A 14,681-nucleotide genomic window follows, 5' to 3' on the forward strand; every position below is an offset into this window, starting at 1 on the left:
CGAAAGGTTTCTAAACTACCTAAACCCCCAAATTATTATTATTATTATTTTTAAAGATTTATTTGTGCATACAGAGCTGGGGTACAGGCCAGAGGCTCAGGGGTGGTGAGAGGCTTCACCAGAGATAGAGTCGGGAACAGAACAGGCAGATCAATGAAGTACACTGCTGAGGGGAGCAGCGCGTGGGTCAGGAGAGGTCTGCCACACCATGTGGTCACCTCCGGGGCAGGCGGGAATCGAACTCATGTGGAAGCGGCTTTAGATTCTCAGTGCTGTGCTTTAACCCGCTGCGCCACCAGGGAGGGCCTCCCCCAAATTATTTTAGGCAAGTGAAAAGACATATGTAAAAACTCAGCATTGTACCTGGAAGGTATTTAGATTGGAAAAATGTTTACTTTGCCCCTTTTCCTTCTGACTTGGAATGAAATAAATGTCCTGTGTTTTTCCTTTTGTGCATACATGCATTATATCCCACTTTTTCAGTTTTCTGCCTTTTCAAAAATAAGCTATTTTCCTACAGTTTTGAGACAAGGCCTAAAGAGTTTTCACAATTTGTCCAATTCACAAAGCTGTAAATGACAGAGGTAGGTTTTACTTCCAGCAGAGCAGCAGAACACAGGCTACTAAGGTTTGTTTTTAGGAAGTGTTACTGAACATTATCAAAATGGATTCCTAAAAATATGGCAAGATAAAAAATATCCAACATGCATAATGGCATCCAGCATATATATCAGGTTCCAGGTGATCAGAATTCTTACTTGGTTCCAAAGGCCTGAACTTTCAGTCCCTCTCGGTTGCCTTTGAGCTTGTGGCTTCTCTATATTTAGAACCATTGCAAAGACCGAGGTTAATGAGTGTGAAGCAGCCGGACCTAGGCCCTGACTCTGGTGATAAATGCCCACTGTGTGCTGGTGGTGAACTGGCTGATGCCCTTTGTAACTCATGTACTGCCTGGATCAAAAGTTTGTATCATTCTGTGAAAATGCATTTTTCAGCAATTAATGTCTAGAATATGGAGCAAGAATTGTAAAAGGTCAGCACCACTTAGACAATCTTTTTTCTGCTGTGGTCTATCTGTTGCAGTATGAATAAAATTGGAGGGAAAAGCCATTCTCTCTTTTCTTTCAATTCCTGATCTAATGAAATGCTTTCATACCTTTTCCAATTTCTTCTGTCACAGATTATTAGATTCAGTGTAGCTTCAGCAGGTATAACATTAGTTCCATCAGGAATACTGCTGTTAATGACTTTCTTAAGCTTACTCAAGTACAATTTTCTTGTCCAGATATTTATCAAATGAACATATTCTTTCATCTATCCATTTATATATATTCTGAAGATTTTTTGAAGTTCACATACATGTTCACATATATATATGTGTATATATATATGTATATGTAAAAAGTATCCCATTCAATACTTAAAAAAGAACTAGAAATAAAAGACAGTAAAGTCCTATGCTTATAACAAACTTGGTGATGGATCCACCATATTTGGAACATTAAAAAATTGTGCAACGAAGATTATTTGAAAAAAACTGCCAGTCATTCGGCAGATAAAATAAATAGGCCACTAAGTTCAAGGATGTCTGGAAAAGGTAATGGTAGGTGAGTAGCTATAAGTAACTAAACCTTCCCTGAAAAGTCTATTAATCTAGCCAATAGATACAATGTTGGAAAATTGTCTTGTGTAACCTGAAGGGAATAGTACTTTAGATGGATGGATACTTTGCCTGATATAGCTAGGAAATTGTTTCTGATATTTTCAGATAGAAGTACTTGTGCCTACCTTTTTAGAATCAGAATAAAGGAAACATGTGGCTAAAGACTTCAGTGTTCTAGTAGATTCAGCAATATAGAAAATAAGTGGAAGGAAACTAGACAACCATACTCAACATTAACTGAAAATGGATAAAAGATTTGGGTGTAAGACCTGAAACAGAGAAAAACTTGAGCAAAACACTTCACCACACAGGTTTCAGTAATATCCTTGTAGATTTGTCTCCAAAGAATGTAAACACTCTAATTCAAAAGAATAAATGTACCGCTATGTTCATTGTGCCTCTTTATATAATAGCCAAGCCAAGTGACCAAAGACACATGAGTGGGTTAGGAAGGTATATATACAAACAACGGAATTCTACCCAGCTATGGAAAGGAAAGCACTTAGCTTTGGGGAGAAGATAGGCAGGAGGGAATAACACCAGGAAGAATAAGTCAAAAGGAGAAAAGACAAATACTGATGGAGTCACTTATATGTGGAATAGAGAGAAACAAGACAAACTGCCAGATAATACCAAACAATAACACCTTTTTTTTTTTTTCACACCTAGAAATTTGACTGTAGAGTTTAGGCTACCAGAGGAGGGAAAATGTGGAGCAACAAAGTGGGAAGGAAGCACAATAGGCTTTCCATGCCTCGAGGATGGGTGTGGTGTGGCAATATACAACTGAAGGAGGAGTTCCTATACTTCTAAATCATAGGCAGTGTTGTAAACCACTGTAGCCTCAAAAAAAAAAAAGCTTCATTAAAAATAGTATTATGATACAATTTTGGAAGAATAAAAGATGATACTTAAAAAAATGTAGTGGGCCCTCCCTGGTGGTGCAACAGGTTAAAGCACAGCACCATGAAGCCATTGCAGTGCGAGTTCCATCCTCTGCCAGGGTGGGTGACCCACGTAGTGTGGCAGACCTCTCCTGACCCACCCGCGGCTCCCCTCAGCAGCATATTTTCAGTAGATCTGCCTGTTCTGTTCCGCACTGTCTCCGGTGGGTCCTCTTATCCCCCCATACCTCTGGCCTGTACACCAGTGTTGTAAATAAATCTTTAAAAAATATGTAATATTCATAAATGTTAGTGTCATAAAATTCCAGTATTCAATTACAATTGTGTTGGGGATATAAAGCATTGTTTGAGTGGATATGTAGTTGTGGAAGTTTTAAATACTATGGCCTGGTTAAATAAATGCAGTGAGCATGCTCACCAAAACCGTGTGTTCTTCAGTATCTGGTTATCACTGACAAACAAGTGTCCATTTAAAAACAGTGAACAGTAAAAAGGCTCCAAAAAATTGGATGGAATGTGCCTATAATGCAGCATGGTGAGCAATGTCAGCCACAGAAACCAGGAAGGGATGGCAGAAAAATTGTGGTTAAAATTTTATAAGTCTAAATGACATTTACATGGTTGCAGCGGCATTTAAAAAAATCCCCTTTTAACCAATGCAATTTGTAGAGTCTATGTTTCCCCATACTCTGGAGGTAATTTTAGTTAAAATGATATTTTAAAAGTCAAATGAAGCAAATCTACACCTACAAGGCAATCAGTGAAATATGTTTTTCTCATGAGTGGTTGACAGAAAAATAGAAAATTAAAAAATATATATGTATTAGGTTTTGCTAAGCATACTCATAAGCACATGTGTTCACGTATATTGGAATTATTTTCATATGAAAATAATTATTTTCTTTTTTTGCTTGGCTCTATTATGCTTTACACTATCTGCTTATATTATTTTTACTTTTTAAAAATGTCCAAATGTTAGCATTTTTTAACAGCACATATTTCCTAATGCTAGGTTCCATAAAGCCAGAAATTTAGAAAGCATTAGGCAGCTAGAAGTATTTATATTCTTATCTACTTTTATTAGGCCTTCCACTTAAAATACTTATCATATCTATTTTCTTCAGTGAATGCCAAATAGACTTTTAGTTGGCAAGTTCAAATTTAAGTAACAATGAAGGGGTTTTTAACAATCACCTTTCAAGTAATAATTTAACATTGCAGATGTTGTATTTTGTTTCAGACTAAAGAATCATTGTAGCATGTTAAGTCTCTGACTAGCATGCAAACATCCATCTGAGAATGAAACACATTCTATTCACTGAAAGAGGTTGTTCTTTCTTATTCATTGTGTATTTACTAGTATTTAGAATGGTGACTAAGGATTATACGTATTTAATCATTTGTATTGGCTGACTGACTAAAAATGAAATTAAAGGAATTTAAATGGTTGCTTCTGCATGAAAGTCTTTTTCAAAATTTTTAAGAGATTTATTTATTAAAGGTTTATTTATTTATATATAAAAGAATTGGGGTACAGACCAGAGGAGCAGGGGGTGAGACGATTCACCAGAGACAGAATGGGGAACTTGTGCCCATCTGAACCTAAAACCCAAATAACCTTTCTTTGAACTGAATTGCTAAACTTCTATCTGTAATGTGTATGGGTCAATGAAAATGCTTTTTCCCATTAAAAACAATCAATTTCTCCTTGTTTCTTTTCTTATGTTTATCTTTGGAGATCTAGTGAGTCTGGGTACTCTCTAACTTTTTCTATTTTTACTTCCGTATTTCTTTTCAAATTGAGGTAATATTGGTTTACAACAGTGGCTAAAGTTTCAGGTGTACAACTTGACATGTCGACAACTATGAATATCCCCATGTTGACAATAAAGGTCTAGTTATCGTTCACTATTTCCAATTGTCCGATAACCACCATTCCATAGTGAGAATCTCTGCATTTGTTTTAATTTTGTCCTGTTTGTTTGCTTTGTTTCTTTATCTTCTATATCTGAGTGAAATCATAAAGGATTTGTCTTTCTTTTTCCTTAGCGTGATCCCCTCAAGGTCCAGCCTTGTTATCACAAATGGCAAGATTTTATCCTCTTTCATACTTAGCATACTTACTTAGTGTGTGTGGTATACATGTGTGCACATGGTGAATGTATGTGTATGTGGGGTGTGTGTGTGTGTACCACAGTTTCTTTAAACATTTACTCTTCAATGGTTGACATAGAGGGAAAAAAATCCATTTAGGGATTAATACCATTCTTCAATGTTTTGAATGCAGAGACATTTCCAAAATCACAGGTCAAATAACTTCTAGATATATGATAATGTTGAATTGTTACCTCAGTTTTGTGATCCAAGAAAACAGAAGAAGTCAAGAACTGCCCCCACCCCCGATTCTACCTCTTTATTCAGAGGATTATTGCCAAGAACCATCTTTCCACATACGACTGGTCCTTCTTCATGTGACTGATAAAATTCATCGATGAGGGCTTAAATACTTAAGACAAGTAACAAACCCAAAGTCCTCCAAAGTCCTAACAACATTCCCATCAATAATTAATTGAGTCATTTTAACCCTACTGACAAATGAGCATAAAGTGGTTAAGCTTCTTCCCTTTCAAAACCCTGGCCTTATAATCATCATCAGCCTGAGCCAGGACACACCCCTTTCTGGTTCTTTCTCCTGGAAAACACACATTTCTCAGGTTAAAACAATATCTACCTAATATTCAACACACCACCCTTTTACCCACTTTCCCACATCCAGTTTAATTCTAGCCACATTTGTTCTTCTCTGTAACAGGAACAAACCTATGGCCTAACTCTTGAGATGCTTGAAGACCTTATGGTTGAATCATTCTGTTGCAATATTGCCTTTCTTCCTTGCAATCATTCTTTTGAATAAAATATCTCCTTTCTAAGTTCAGATTTGTTTTTAATCTGACACTTATAAAAATGTAGCTTGGAATTAGCTCTGGCACCTCTTAGTAGCTGTACAGAAGATGGTTATGAGAAGATTGCTGATTGTCTTTGTCTCTTGGGAAATAACTGTTGTTTCACATTGCTATTTATAATGTAAGAGATTTAGTCCGAAAGACTGTTTCCCTTAACTTGACTAACTTGATAGTTTTCTTTCTGACCACAGTTTCCTGACTTCCATTTTCTTAGAACATTTGCTTTAGAGAACTTGTATTATGAACTCTTATTCTGCCCTTTGAGAGGTAAATTTTTTAGATCTAAATCTCTTAGCCTTTACCAAATTCATAACTCAGGAATTTCTCTCTGAGAACCTGGGAGCTACCCTTTGAAATATCATCACCAAGAAAGATAGTGCTTCTGTGCTTTGGTTTCTTTGGGAGAGTAGGAGTGAGCCTACTTTAGGTAAGTGAAAATTAGCAAACACGCTTGAGCTAATCTTCTTGACCTCTAGTCCTTGCCCACCAGCTCACCAAGAAGCTTAAAAATTGCTATCTTTTGTTTCAGTAGAGCTCATTTTTCCTCCTCCCTTGCAGTAGTTTTGACCTTGCTGCCATTATCTTGAACAAAGTCTTCTTTTCCTATTTAACTGTGCAGTGCAATTTTCCTGACATTAACACTGTGATCACATTTGTGTGTTAACTTTATATGCCTGTAAATCCCTGTGTGCTTAATTCTTTAGTTAAAAATTGTGCTTTCTAGATTGGAAGGTCAGGGTCTTTTTGTTACAGAATTGTTTTACCCTTAACTTTCACCTCCAGCCTTTTGAAATCTGACAGCATGACCACAGCAGATGCTCTATTTTCATCTAGCACATCATTGCAGTTCCAGAAAAGTAGCTCTTTCCATGTGTTTTTGGATATTAAGGCTAATTTTTCAACTGTTTCATTTCCAAAGGACTTTAGTACCTATCTGTTCACTTTCTTTTTTGTTTCTCTGTATAGAAACTGTGGAATGGTGCCAATACTTTATTTTTTTGGAACTAGATTTTAATTATTCTGTCTTTTAATATCATTAGAGGCAGTCTGCATATTCACCACAATGTTATCTAACATCTCAAAAGCCCTTAGCTCAACAGCCCATTTCTAGGTCTGTCTTGCCTCTTTGCTGCAGAAGGAGTCACAGCATCTAGTGTGCTTATCTGGGCAGTCTTGAGTTTCCTGATGTTAATTTTCTTATGAATTTATGACTTTGATTTTTTTGTATAGTTTTGAGTTAAAAAATTATAGATCAGGAGAGAGAGGCTTATTTTCTGGGTTGTTTTATAACTCAGTGTTCTAACGTCCTCTAACTAAATTCAGGTTACTTCAAATTTGCATTTTTATCACTCCTGGGAGGTAATAATACAGGACCACTGAAAACTAACACAACAGAGTCAATACGGCTGTGTTGACTCTGACGTGTTAGTTTAAAGCTCTTTCTGTTCCTGTTCAGTGCGTTTAAGACACAGGCTGCTACCTGAATGGCCCTGTGAATAAGTTATAATGAAAACTGTTTGCTTCTTTGCATTATATAATAATTCTCTAAGTCACACAGGGCCTGCATACAAGACTAATATTTAGAATACAATCTGATTACAACAGATAATCAGATGTGTTTAAAAACAATAAGAAGGCTCAACATTTGAGGGAATCTGAGGACATTTTCCTCTATTTCTTGAAGTGTTCACTAACATTAACATGGTGAGCATACCACTAAGGAGAGGAAATAAAATAAGCCCTGAGCAATTCACAAATCAGTGAGTCAAAAAGAAGGGAAATCACTAATTACCGTGTAGCAATTTGGGTAGGATGAGACCTGTAGAGAGTACAGTCTAAAGAAAGACACAGATCCAAGTGTGTCTAGGGCAGATGGAAGCCTCATTCAGGGATCCACTCATGACATATTACAAGGGAGTTGACAATTCAGACTAATGGAGTGGGGTAGGGTATTCAAAGGTCAAGTGTTTACGGAGTTAATTCAGCATCCCTCTACCAAGTCACCTCATCCATCCCTATAGACCGTTCTATACATGAGGGATCCTGAACCAAGAGACTGCACAGTCTGCAGGGGTGTTTAGTCTAACTGCAGAGGTAGACATTTTGAAAAGTTGTAGCAACAATGAAGTGAGTGACCTCGTAGGGTTTTGTGGGGTGGTGAAGGGCACACTTTACCTCTACTAGGAATCTCAGGATGGTCTCTAGAGGCTGTGCTGATAAATGTGAGCACTGAGATAAAAGTGGATATTTACCAGAATGAGGAACAGAATGACACTCTAAGAAAGGCAGCCCTGCCCTAAGCCCTCACCTTTCAGGCAGCCTCTGTTTATTTCAATGTAATTATAAAATATTGTATTCTTTTATATACGATTTCTTTCATATTTGGTGAAGTATCCACTTGTCCTTCCTTTTGCTTTAGTTTTAATTTCTGTTTTCTTTAATGATTCTAAATGAGTTTTCTTGTGCTTGCTTTTTTGGTGGCGTATCTATTTGATCTCTCTTCTCCCTGCACTATGTCAATGGTGCACAAACAGGGCCAAACATTAAAACATATCTGAACTTTTGCTTGAGGCCTTACCCCCAAAGACTGATTTAATTGTATGTCCTCGTGTCTCTGTCATTTGTACTTACTAAAAAAAATATCAAAATAACCACTAATTTTCTGTGTACCCCTTACTCTGGCCCAGTAAATATCAAACTTGAGTAAATATCAGGATCACCTACAGGACTTTTTAAATCACAGATTGCCGGGGACTACTCCCAGATTTTCTCAAGCCCTGAGTCTGTTAGAGCCTGAGAATTTGCATTTTGTCAAGTCTCTCACTGATAGGACCCTGCTGGCCCTAGCAGGATCCTCTAAAGATCAGAGTATTAACCAAACTAATTTACTTATGTCCAATAGACATAATTCTTTCAAACCTTCCTTCTCCGTACGTTCTCTCTCTGTTGGGATGTCAACTAACCCTTTGTTTTTCTTGCATATTCGTTTTCATTATTTAAGAACCAATTCAAATCCCACAGCCTTTGTTAAGTTTGTTCAGATTCATTTACTCTGTCATTTTACTTCCCACATGTTACCATCATGATTCATGTGGTAATTGCACCTATCACATTCTTTTGTTAATATCTATTTATTTGTTCTGACTGCAACACATGCCTCTTCTACCCAGTAAGCACTCAGTGAAACTAGAGATTATTCTTTGTTCTTTGAATCTTTAGCAACTAAAGATATTTGACACTTTACTGACTTTCCAATATTTCATTAACTTTTTTCAGTTGTTTATTTTAATGAATGAGTGACTGAATGAATAAAGAAAATGCATTATATAAGACTCCTGGAGAAGGGTGGCAATCTATGACAGCATTATCAAGCTGTCACCAGTCACTGGAGCATGAGTTTGACCCCCGGGCCAAGGAGCTGACACATATAGTGCAGCAGACCTCTCCTGTTTTGCCGGCTGCTCTCCTCAGCAATGTATTTTACTCAGTTCTCCTGTTCTGCTCCCACTCTGTCTCTGGTGAATCCTTTCATCCCCACACCTCTGGCCTATATCCTGGCTCTTGCATGCATAATAAAATAAAACAAAGTAAAAGACTTCTCATGTACTCAGTTTCTTTAAAACAACAACTGATTGTCTGCTAGTAAATTGGTTGTCAGATTACATTAGGCAGAAAGGAAATATATAGCAGAAACCAAAATAAAGGTCATATAAAATTGCAGAGTACAGTTAGTACGCTCTTTAAAATAAGTTAAAAGAGGACTTAAAAAGAAATTCCTTTGACTTAACTAAGTCAGCAAATACAAAATCAAAGAAAATGTAATATGATAAAGGCAAAGTATGACTCTTTATGGAATGTTACATTTGCTCCCTGAAGCCTTATCAAATATGAAGCATTCTTTAACAAATTTTAAGCTCTAGAGATTTTAAAGGCACAAAGTTCTAGATATAGATTATGTTGCCAGAAATGTTATGGTGTTTTATGGAGAGCTTCACTGGAAAAATAAAGACGATGATATAATAGCAATAACGATAAGAAGAGCTGCAATTTACTCGCTTACTTTGTGCTAGAGAGTTTGGTAAATGCAGTTTATGGGTTTTTAAATCCTTCAAGAGCCCTGTGAGGTTAGTATTATTTCAGTTTCACAGTTGATAATTTCTAGTCTGGACGAAGTTACATAACTTGTTCAAGTCAGCATTCAAACTCACTTCCATGAAGGGTTGTCAGGTGAAATGCAGGGAAGTTCAGTTGAATCAGAATTTTAGATAAACAACATTTTTCTTATACATATATGTTCCATGTAATATTTGGGTCGTGACTCTATTAGAAAATTCACTGTTTATCTGAAATTCAAATTTTACTCAATGTCCTATATTTTTATTTGTTAAACCTGGAAATATTTGCATCAGTCCATAGGGTCTATCTGGCAAGTCCCAATTTATTTATGTGAAATGTACTGGGGATACATCAAGCTTTTAGCACAGCATCAAGGCCTTTTCTGACCTGGCTTAGCCCTTCAATCTCCCACTGTCAGGAGAGTAGCAATTGTCAGAGTCCTGAGGCAGGAGCTGAATGGTGTGAGCCTTGGAGGCCAGACTAACTGCTGGAGGTGGGGGAGAATAGTGGGAAAAAGTGGGAGCCACATCAGATGAAAAAGAGGCCAGGGCATGCAAAGTGTTGGTTATCACTGCAGGATACACGTTCCTACGATGAGACGCTGAGGGAAGTGGGCAGATATCTGAAAGTTTAAAACAGAATGACATGGCCTTGTTTAAATTTTAACAGGACCAAATTGGCTTCTGCTTGGAAAACAATAGAGAACAGGGCAGAAGCAGGAGGTGCTGCAAATACTTAGGCAGCAGTTCACACGGCTCGTTTTCTAGACGATGGGCTCACAGTTCAGGATTCCCACAGCGTTTCTGTGCTTTAGTTGACAACTTCCAACTTGGAGTTGCAAAGGGCAGGACTTTGTCCCAAGTTTAAAGTGGACCCTTGTGTGGTTTCTCAGCAAGCTCTGAAGGGAAAGTTTTCTGACTGTACTTGTGGTGTTTTATCTTTGGTGTGAAAGAGGCCAACATATAAACAGAGCAGTATTCTTTTACCAGAGATGGCAGGTGGTAAAGACTGTGGCTCTCCAAGGACAGGAGAGGGTGGGTAGGCAGGAGGAACAATTGTCAGACATGATTTTGAGCACAGCTGAGACTTCCTGGGAACCACAGAAAATGGGAGACACTGAAGGGGGTAGGGGATTGCAGTCATGCAGGGGTTGATAAGAATAGATCATTGTTTGTTATAACTCTGATCCAACTGATACCACATCTGGAAAGTCAGGGGAAATTAGGGCTAACAAAATCACATAAGATCAAATGGAACAATTAAATAGCAAAAATATAAAAGGACAGAAATAATCTACCGTATAAACACAGACACAAATTTTAAATTAAATAAACATACCAGACATGTACTTATTAGAATTCCCTGATTAACTCCTTTCAACCACTCTTGGTTAGATTATTTGACAGATGGAAAAACTGAGGCCATTGAGAACATAGATAAGTAACTTGCACAGAGTCATGAAGATATGAACTGTGAGTGCAGACAAAGCTCATGTTTTTGACATGACATTAAGTCTCTATGGGAAACTTCCATATTAATGAACTAGGCAGAGTTCAGGAGCTCCACTAAGCATGATTGACACCAAGGTGGTGCCAAAAAAAACAAGTCTGAAATAAACTATAAGTAACATATTCCTAAAGAGCAAAGACTCTAGGGTGCAAAGTCAGAGCAGAGCTGTCCACTCATCACACTCTTTGTCTTACATCAAACACTTAGCTATACTCTATTCTTGTTGAGAAAACTGAAAACAAGCAATCATGGCCTTGGTCATTTTGTGGCTCATCAGTGTCACCCAGGCCAGGTGACTGACAGGACTGCCTCTTCACCCTACTGCTAAGTCCACCCACATTATGATGTATCTATTCTCAGGAGGACGGGGTGTGATGAAATGACAGATGTAAGATGAAGGTCATTGAAAGCTTCACTGAAATACAGGTCCACAACCAACAGCTTAAGTGAGCACGTTTCTTGTTTCTTTGTGACTTTACACCTCCAGTTCATATAGAATTGCCATTAGGGCAGTGTCTCCCAAGTTCTTATTTGTCCTCTAGGTAGCCTTGAATACAACTGAAGAAAATAAAGAGAGAGAAACATGGCTGGTAAGGGGGTATGATTTCATTAAAGGTGAATGATTTCATTAGGAAGAAACAATGAGTTTCACAAAGGAGATTCTTTCTGTCTTGTTTATAGAGAAAAGCTGAGGATATTGGTCAGAATGTTCTATGCATTCCAGTGTTTCAATGGTGTAATAGCATGCTTGCTTTGAGTTCTTTTCAACTACAGGGTTGGATTTGTGGTGCAGACCTTCCCCAATGGGCAAAGAAACTCAATAATTTGTAAGCCCAGGTGACTTACTGCTTAGTTGACTGTTTTGTTAAATGCTAGAGGATGTATTACAGCATCGTACTTGCATGCGTAAGTATTACACAATCCAGCTAGGTAGTTCAATTGTGGATTCTTACTAGATTTGCCAGATTCGATTGTATGTAGTCAGCAAAGGCAAAAGTAATTACAAGTAGAATTCAAAGTAGCTCAACTTTTCCTCAATTCATTTAAATGTTTGTCTTGTCTATTGTTTCCTTTGGGAAACTGCAGTCTGATAAAACTACAGATTTCTGAAATCTCCCCCAGAAAATTTCTATCAGTATTTTATTTATTTATTTATTTTAGCAAAGTATACCTTAGCTATTTGGATGCAGGTTGATGAAGAATTTTACTTTGGAAAATGCTGAATTAGCCTGTGTAAGGCTCTATAACATACCTGATAGCCTCAAAAATGCCCCTAAGTACACACAGAAGCTGTTTCTTATTTATAATTTCTTACAAAATATTGGGAGTCCACTTGTGCTTTTGAATTAGTAAGGCACCAAACACTTATTTTCTGTAGTATTTTCATAACAGTACAGACTACTTTTATTTTGAATATTTTTTTTTTTATATAAAAGTGGACTAACTTTGGTGGGCATGAAAAAAAGAGATTAAGATTTGAAAACTAAATATCTTATTTGTGAAATCTAGTAGTTTTATAAGATGAATCTATCCACCCACATACCTATCACATAAAATAGCTAATATATATTGGATATTAAATACATTTCCCATATAATGGCTTGGGAACAACATGAATAAGACTTCCTCCACTTTAGGACATGCTGCTTCTTTAATCTGGCATTCTTCAAGGTAAGGTTTTAACTTCCCTGCTACAAGGATGCCTTATGTACACCATAGTTAAATATGATTTTCCACTGATCTATTTTTTTTGTTTTTTAACATAGTATACTGTTTGTATACTTCTTGTCTGTAGCCTTCCTCTTAATTTAATTTATAGTCTTCCTGAAAGAAGAAATCTATTTTTTCTTTATTTCCACAGCAAAATTCTTGGTGTTATTCATTACTGTTCAATCAACAATATTTGCTATTGGATTGATTCAGGAAAAAGGTATGGCAGTGGTTTGAAGTGTATTGTAAGCATTTTAATATAAAGCTTATTTTTAATTAGACTCAAATATTAATTTCCATGCACTAGTGAAATATATAAATAGACTACTGTAGAACACAGATGTTTAGTTTTGATGGTTCATACATGCTATCAAATATAGGTCGGTTTTTCCATGAAGAAACCAGTCTGTGTCTAAGACACTTAGTTATTTGAGGAAAAAACCCATTTATGTTTCATTTCACAGGTAGAATAATAGTTTTAATTATCTGTGCATTTCTATCATGGCACCTTGGTCACACGTAATAGACACCCTAATATTAGTTGAATGGATTGCTTCCTGGAAATCAATTTTGTAACTCAATATTATGAAGTAGACAAAGTATGGGCAGTCAGTGCTTACACCTTTTATTTCTCATGTTTTACAAGTGACAAAAGGAAGATTTATGCCTTTATTTTGCAAATCGGAAGCCCAAATTGATTTAGTTCATCTGATTCAAAAATGACCTATTGTCCCTCTAGCTTGTTTTGCTGCATCTCTCTTGCTCCAGATATTTATTGTTTCCAATTAATTTTTTTGAAAGGTATTCCAGATTTTTCTTTGAGCACCTGAATGGGCAGTTCTTTTTGACTCTTTTTACATGTGCTAAAAACCTAGTTACAGTGTATCCTTGTTACATCTGTAACTTTTAATGTTCCTCATTATGACAAAAAGGAAGATTTATGCTTTTGCTTTCCAATTTGGGAACCAAGGTTGATTTGGTTCATCTGATCCAGAAATGACAAAAGAGACTCCACACCAGGAAATTATACTGGTTGAAGCAAGTAAACCAGCTTAGCTGTAAGGAAGATATAAGTAGATTTAGTCTGTGATTTGGCAGTAAATTAATGGAGAAGAACAAAGGGAGACAAAGACAATTCTAGTCATTTTAGTTTTAGCAGTTGTATGAATAATGAAGTTGTTTACCAGAATGGGGGAGAATGGAAAGATAAGGTGGGTGGGAAAAAAGCATGTTACATTTTAATTGCTTTTTTGGAGATACTTGAAGAGATACACCTGAATACTGGAGTCAAAACTTCTAGGAAGATACAAGAAATAGAAATAAAGATTTAGGACTCTCTGGCCTACAGATAGTATTTAAAGCTCTAGCATTTGATGAAGTCACCTTGGGGAAGTATTTAGAAAGATAAGGTTATCTATAACAAAACATGAGGTACTCCAATATTTGTAGTGGGAGTATGGAGGAAAATGAGAAAGAGAAAATGGCAAGGGTCTTAGCCAATTTCTGCTCATAAGTAAATTAAAATGGGAACAGAGAGACAGTTGTTGGAAAAGGCAACATGGAGGCCCCTAGAGTCATTGATAAGATTGATACCAATGGGATGGTCACAACAGAAGTGTGATTAGAATGGGCTGAGGAAATTCTGTTGCTGAATTAAAGTCCCACTTAAGAAGTTGAGAAACGTGTTAGTCCTTTATTCTAGTCTCTGTGCAATAGATTTCAGAAATCAAAAGAATTCTAAAAACAGGTATTCAGGTCCTTCAAACTGGTGCATATTTGTTAAAGGTTAGTTGTTAAGGACTCTTATTTAACAAG

The 14,681-nt window shown here is 36.7% G+C and overlaps 1 protein-coding gene across 11 annotated transcripts in view; it reads right to left on the reverse strand.

Moving 5' to 3' along the window:
- The window catches only part of RALYL (RALY RNA binding protein-like), a 580,783-nt gene that overhangs the window by 17,069 nt on the left and 549,033 nt on the right, over positions 1-14,681 (reverse strand). The gene's annotated exons all lie outside the window — the stretch shown is intronic.

The sequence above is a fragment of the Condylura cristata genome, unplaced genomic scaffold (assembly GCF_000260355.1).
Source record: "Condylura cristata isolate star-nosed mole 26May11 unplaced genomic scaffold, ConCri1.0 scaffold00009, whole genome shotgun sequence".
NCBI lineage: Eukaryota > Metazoa > Chordata > Mammalia > Eulipotyphla > Talpidae > Condylura > Condylura cristata.